Genomic DNA, 7446 nt, shown 5'->3' on the forward strand with positions numbered 1-7446 from the left:
GAGAGTCCCTTGGACTGCAAGGAGATCCAACCAGTCCATCCTAAAGGAGATCAGTCCTGAATATTCATTTGAAGGACTGATGCTGAAGCTGAAGCTCCAGTACTTTGGCCACCTGATGTGAAAAGCCAACTCATTGGAAAAGATCCTGATGCTGGGAAAGGTTGAAGGCAGGAGGAGAAGGGGACAACAGAGGATGGGCTGGTTGGATGGCATCACCGACTTGATGGACATGAGTTTGAGTAAACTATGGGAGTTGGCAATGGACAGGGAGGCCTGGCGTGCTGCAGTCCATGAGGTTGCAAAGAATCAGACACGACTGAGCAACTGAATTGAACTGAGGCTTTAGTGAGGACTGGAGTAAGTTTTATGAAGACCAGTTGAGGCTGTAATGAGTACCACAGGCTGTATTGCGAAAGTACTGGAGTATAGACTAACAGTCGGGCTTTCGTGAGAATAAGAGCAATGCTTTAGCGAGGACCAGACTGAGGGTTTTGTGAGGACCAGAATAGACTTTCTGGGGACCAGATTCAGGATTTATTATGGATGAGAGTCGACCTTTAGTTGCACCAGAGTCAGGCTACAGAGAAGTCCAGAGTCAGGTATTCGCAACGACCAGATGGAAGCTGTTAGTGAGGACCAGAGCCGGTCTTCAGTGACGAATCGAGTCAGGACTTAGTGAGGGCCACAGTCAGGCATGAGTGTGGGCCACAGTCAGAGGGGAATTCTGCGCGGAGAGAAGTTTTAGTGAGGAGGAGAATCAGGCTTGAGTCACGGCACAAAGAGGGTACCATGTGGACCAGAGTCAGGCCTTGCTGAGGACCAGTGTCAGGCCTGACTGAGGACTCAGGAGGCTTGGTGAGGACCAGAGTCAGGCCTTACGGAGGAACAGAGTCAGGCTTTACCCAATCCAGTACTCAATACAGCCTCATCTGGACACTACTAAAACTCGAATGTGGTCCTCAGTAAGGTCTGGCTGTGGTACTCAGTAAGGACTGATTCTCTCCTCAGTAAGACCTGACCCTGGTCCTCGGTAAGGATTGACTCTCATCCTCGGTAAGGCCTGACCCTGGTCCTTGTAAGCCCTGACCCCGGTCCTCTAAGGCCTGACTCTGGTCCTCAGTAAAGACTGACGCTGGTCCTCAATGCACATGGAGCATTCTTCAGTACAGATCACATATTTGGCCACAAATGAAGCCTTGGTAAATTTTAAAAATATTGATACCATTTGAAGCACATTTTGTGTCCACAGTGCTTTAAGATTAGATAGCTATTACAGGGGAAAAAACTATAAAAACAGAGACACACGGAGGCTGAATAATAATAATAATAACAATAATGCTTGAATAACCAAGGGGCCACAAGGAAAATAGAGAGGAAGAGTAAAAATACCTGGAAGCGAATGACAAAACACAAACACTGAAAACCTATGAGATTCATCAAGGCAGTACCAAGAGGGAAGTTTATATTTTTTTATCTTTGTTAAAATCTTTTTTAAAATGCATAGAGTGAGTGTTCCAAGTCTTTACCCAATTCATCTGCACAAACAGAAGTTTAAAGAAAGTCTCTTAGATGGAAGTAAGCTTGATTTGCTGAAACATTTGATACTGAAATATGTCAAGGACAAAATTTGAAAGCACTCATCAATTAAGGTAAAATGTCAATGGAGGTATCACAGTCATGCATATGTATGAGGTGAATGACAATGCATCCGAATATATTTGAAATGTACTTACAAAGTGTATTTTGAAATGCAAAGATCCTGTTTGCCTTCCTCAGTCTTTGACAGAATGAGTCCACAGAAATAAATGAAAATGTAGAGAATATGTACACAGTGATCAATAATCTTTGTTAATAGATAAAAATTAACTTGTCAGCCTTTGAAGCAGAAAATATAGTTTCTATTTTTACAAGTATATGTGCATAGATTCATCAAAAGGTGATAAAGAATGTTATAGTCATTTTTTTCAACTCATTTTTTGAAAAGAAATAATTCTGAAAATATTCTTTGATCTGAACACACACACACTTTGATGACAATATAGTAATGACAAGTCTACCATCATCACACTGAGCATGAGCAAACCAAATCCCCCCCAAAACAGGAATTGAAATACCCTTAGAAGTCTTCCACGGAAAATACTTGAGTGGGGTGGTAGGGACGCCTTTCAGGGTGGGTAAGAGATGTGTTTCTTGTTACACACCAAAGTTATAGGCTGAGAATTTGAATTCCAGGCTGCCTGACTCTCACCTCCAATTCCATCACTTTCTCTGCTGTCGAACCGAGAATAAGCCAACAGAGACGGTGATTAAGGCAGCAGATACTATGAGGCTAATTCACATACATGGAGGTGGCTTGGAAAATCCCATGGACGGAGGAGCAGTAGGCTACAGTCCATGGGGTCGCAAAGAGTCGGACACGACTGAGCGACTTCACTTGGGCGGATGGTATCCGTACATACACGCATAGGAAACAGGGACCTGCCTGGTGGTGTAGTGGTGAAGACTTCACCTTCCAATGCAGGGGGCATGGCCTCTGTCTCTGGTTGAGGACCTAAGATCCCGAATGCCACATGGCCACACACACACACACACACACACACACACACAATAGGAAAGATCTTTGCACACAGCAATCAAATGTCACACAGCCACTCTCTAATAAACTGCTGGTCACTCCCTGTTCCTACATGTGCAGTGTACTCTGTGTACTAGAAAGATGCTATATATAATTTTTTTAAATTTCATAAAAATGAAAGAGAAATCTGAATGATTGTAAGCCCGGGAAATCCATCTTTGAATCGATCAGGAAAACAGACAGGGCTCTGCAAATCTTGACAAGAAGGCCCCAAAAAAGGCAGAAAGGAGCACCAACAAAATTAGGCATGAGAAAGTGACCTACCTGGGCAGACCCAGAGATCAGATTCAAAGACTTACAAGGCAATATGATATACACACCCCTACGGATAAATCGCAAAATTTTAGCAAAGTGGAAAATATCCTTGAAAATATAAATGACCAAAATTAACTGAAGAATTCTAGAGGAAGTGGGAAATCTGCAAATTAAAAAAAAGGGGGGGGGAAATGAACCCAAAAGGTGGTGGGGAGGGGATGATGGTCAAGGCCCCGGGGTCACATAGATTTACTGATGAGGCTTTGAGTTCCTTCAAGTTCAAACAGCAAATAAAATCAGTCCCCTGACGACATGTAATAGACACACACACAGATTCCACTATATTGTCAGAGGTTTGCTTATCTCTGATGGGAAAATCCGATGAATACAGAAGAGAAAGCAGAGTGCAAAGCACTATATTCAACTCTGAAAAAAAAACAAAAAAAACATCATTTTATATGTTCAGAAAACTAAAGAGCAGAACAGCTACAAATGGAGCTGGTCCCCTGGGAAGGGGAGACAGAAGGCAAAGGAGCAAATGGAATCCCACCTCACCCTGTCTTCAGTTCTTGTGCAGCAGAATGGCCCGTTGAAAGCCAGGGTCATTCCCCTCCATGGGCTTTCCCAGAGCTCATTCACTCGCCTACTAGATACCCAGAATCCTCCGTCATCACAATTGGTTTCATGCGACGGCCTTCCGGGGGCCTGGAGAGCACACGGATGCTGGGATCTCACCATCAAAACATTCTCACGGGGAATAACCTGGAGTGTGGTCTGGGCGGTTGAATCGGGTATGCAAGTCTGAGAACAGCTGGCTTAGAACTCACCCAGACACGGTGAGGAAGTGTAGATTCTGGTGTGTTGACTGCCTGGGAGGCTGTGTGCTAGCATGCTAAGGTGCTCAGTCGTGTCCGACTCTTTGCGACCCCAGGGACTGTAGCCCACCAGGCTCCTCTGTCCATGGGATTCTCCAGGCAAGGATACTGGAGTGGGTTGCCATGCCCTCCTTCAGGGGATCTTCCCCACCCAGGGACAGAACCTGTGTCTCATTGGCAGGCGGGTTCTTTACCACTAGCTTCCCTGGTGGCTCAGATGGTAAAGCATCTGCCTGCAATGCGGGAGACCCAGGTTCGATCCCTGGGCCAGGGAGATCTCCTGGAGAAGGATATGGCAACCCACTCCAGGACGCTTGCCTGGAAAATTCCATGGACGGAGGAGCCTGGCGGGCTACAGTCCCTGGGATCGCAGAGGCGGACACGACTGAGCGATTTCAGTTTCTTCTCACCTGGGAAGCCAGAGAGGATGGTGATAGGTAAATAACTCCCAGTTCCTACTGACTCTGCTGGTCTGCAGAACACATTTCCGAATGGCAGGGACTTGGAGATCCTACCTTGTCCTCTCTCCTGTGGGGTCCCGTAGCGACATTCCTTTTCCCCAGCCTGGGTCTCGGTTCACGACAGTCATACCTCAGTGGAAAACCCATGCTCTCAGTACAAAGATTCCACAAGCTTCGCCTGGCAATCTCCCCACTTATCAATACCAGTCTTCAAACGTACACATCCACCCTTCCGTCTTGTAGCCAGACACCACCCAAAGAAGTCCCCAGAGTGGACTTCTTTGCCACCCCCACAATTATCCCCCTGTCTCGATCATTATCCATAGCCATGGTGAACTAAACTCCTCCAGGCAGGAGTAGACTATATCTCCTTAAAAAGAATGAAGTAATGCCATCTGTAGCAACATGGGTGAACCTGGAGATTGTCCTACTGAGTGAAGTCAGTCAGATACAGAAAGAGAAGTATCATATGCCATGCTTTACATTTGGAATCGAAAAAGAAATGATGATACAAATGAACTTACAAAAACAGACATTCCCAGACTTGAGAGAATGATCTTATGGTGGTGACGGGGAAGGATGGGAGGAAGGGATAGTATTGGGAAGGAAACTCTGCTCAATACTCTGTAAATAACCTTATGAGGGAAGTTACCAAGGGGGAAGGATGGCGGGGAGGGGTAGTTAGGAAGCTTGGGGTGGAGATGGACACACTGCCGTATTTAACATGGAGAACCCTCAAGGACCTGCTGTCCTTGAACTCTGCTCAATCCTCTGTAATAAGCTTATGGTTCCCAGGGGGAAGGATGGGGGAAGGGATAGTTAGGGAGTTGGGGATGGACATGGACACACTGCTGTATTTAACATGGAGAACCAACAAGGACCTGCTGTCCAGCACAGGGAACTCCGCTCAATACTCTGTAATAACCTTATGGTCACCAGGGGGAAGGATGGGGGGAAGGGATAGTCATGGAGTCTGGGATGGACATGGACACACTGCTGTATTTAACATGGAGAACCAACAAGGACCTGCTGGACAGCACAGGGCACTCTGCTTAATGTTAGGAGCCAGCCTGGATGGGAGGGGAGTTTGGGGGGAGGATGGATACTTGTGTATGCATGGCTGAGTCCCTGTGCTGTTCACCTGAATCCAATAGAGCATTGTTAATTGGCTATACCCCAGTACAAAATGAAAAAGTTTAAAAGAAAATTAAATGGACGTGTGCTACGTGTCTCCCAGCATAACCCACCGCCGAGGAGGGAAAACATAAATGTCTATTTCCGTCTTCCCTTTCAGGGACTGCCCCCAAAGCTGCCTCCTGGCATTAAAACACCTCAGGAAAGATAAGATTCACTTTCTCATCTTTCAGTTCTTCTTTTCCATTTTCCTCTTAAAGCAGGATTTTTTTCACATCTCTGTAGTGACAATGGCCTTTTCTAGGTCCCCATTGACATCCGTGCTGCTGTTGGCAATGCGAAACTCAGTCTGCAGTCAACCAAACCTTAACACACACACACACACACACACATGGAAAAAAAGTCCTTGCTTCTCTTGCATTCTTATTAATCTTTCTTCATCTTAGTCAGTGTCAACTGTACTCAGACCAAGACTCAGCACCTACCTGGACGTGCCAGTCACCCATCCGAGGCAGGGACGTGGCCTGCTGGCTCGGAAAGCTCTTCCCCGGAAGGCCACGTGGCTGCCTCTTCACCACCTTCCCAGTTGTTTGAAACGTGACCTCTTCCAAGGCCCAAGGATAGGCAGCAACGCTTTCCACCAAGTATGTCCCAGTCTTTTGAATGTAAGAAAACCATAAGAGGTGTTAGAGACATCAAGAACATCTTTTTAAACGGAGAGACATTTTGCGACATGTTCAGCAAAGTTACAGCCGCTATGGAGAAAAGTATGGAGTTTCCTTAAAAACTAAAAAAAAAAAATAGAGTGATCATATAACCCAGAAATCCCACTACTGGGCAGATAGCCAGAGAAAGTCTTAATTCCAAGAGAGACAGGCATCCCTATGCTCACTGCAGCACTACTTACAAAAGCTAAGACATCAAAACAATCTAAATATGCATTGAAAGATGAATGGATAAAGAAGCTTTATCCACTTACACATTTATATACACATACATATATAATATACATATATATGTATATACACATATACACACATGTATATTCATATACTGGAGAAGGAAATGGCAATCCACTCCAGCACTCTTGCCTGGAAAATCCCGTGGACGGAAGAGCCTGATAGGCTACCGTCCATGGGGTCACAAAGACTCGGACACGACTGAGTGACTTCACTTCACTTCACTTCTTCATATACATATACACACACACAAAGGAATATTACTCAGCCATGAAAAAGGAGCGACATTGGGTCATCCGTAGAGACATAGATGTACCTTGAGAGTGTTATATAGAAGAGAAGTAAGTCCGAAAAAGAAAAACAAATACTGTATCCAAACATATATATTAATAAGTGGAATCTAGAAAAAGAGTACAGATGATCTTCCATGCCGAGCATACATAGAGACACAGAGAAGAGATCAAAGGTCTGGGCACCAAGGGAGAAAGGGAAAAAGAGTGGGATGAACTGGGAGACTGGCACGGACACATATACAATATTGATGCAATGAATGAAACGGATAAGTAATCAGAACCGGCTGTATAGCACAGAGAACTTTACACAGTGCTCTGAGGTGACCTGACTGGGAAGGAAATCCGAAAAAGGGAGGAATATATGTATACATATAGCTGACTCACTTTGCTGGATAGCAGAAACTCACACAGCATTGAAAAGCAGCTATATACTCCAGTAAAAAAAAATTTTAAAAAGATGAAATCTGTTGGAGTGATGCTTCTCAAACTACTGGTTCACCGCCCTTTGCTGGATGCACAGTGGTGAATGCAGTTAGTTACCTGTGCGTTAGTTCCCCTAAGGCCGGGTAGTTATCTGTCCATTATTTGTCCCCTAAGGTCAGTTAGACACCCGTCCCCTTTGTACAGGGCTTCCCTGGTGGCTCAGTGGTAAAGGACCCACCTGCCGATGCAGGAGACGCGAGTTCGATCCCTGGGTGGGGAAGATCCCCTGGAGGAGGGCATGGCAAGCCACTGCAGTATTCTTGCCTGGAGTGTTCCCTGGACACAGGAGCCCAGCGGGCTACAGTCCAAAGGAACGCAAAGAGTCGGACACAGCTGAGCAACTAAACACAA

At 45.5% G+C, this 7446-nt stretch overlaps 1 non-coding gene across 1 annotated transcript; it reads left to right on the plus strand.

Annotated features, from left to right (window-relative positions):
* The first annotated feature begins 3967 nt into the window (after positions 1-3967).
* On the plus strand, positions 3968-4040 carry TRNAC-GCA (transfer RNA cysteine (anticodon GCA)). The gene has a single exon. It is a non-coding gene; the product is annotated as a tRNA-Cys (tRNA).
* Positions 4041-7446: the final 3406 nt, after the last annotated feature.

The sequence above is a fragment of the Bos javanicus genome, chromosome X, assembly GCF_032452875.1.
Source record: "Bos javanicus breed banteng chromosome X, ARS-OSU_banteng_1.0, whole genome shotgun sequence".
Taxonomy (NCBI): Eukaryota; Metazoa; Chordata; class Mammalia; order Artiodactyla; family Bovidae; genus Bos; species Bos javanicus.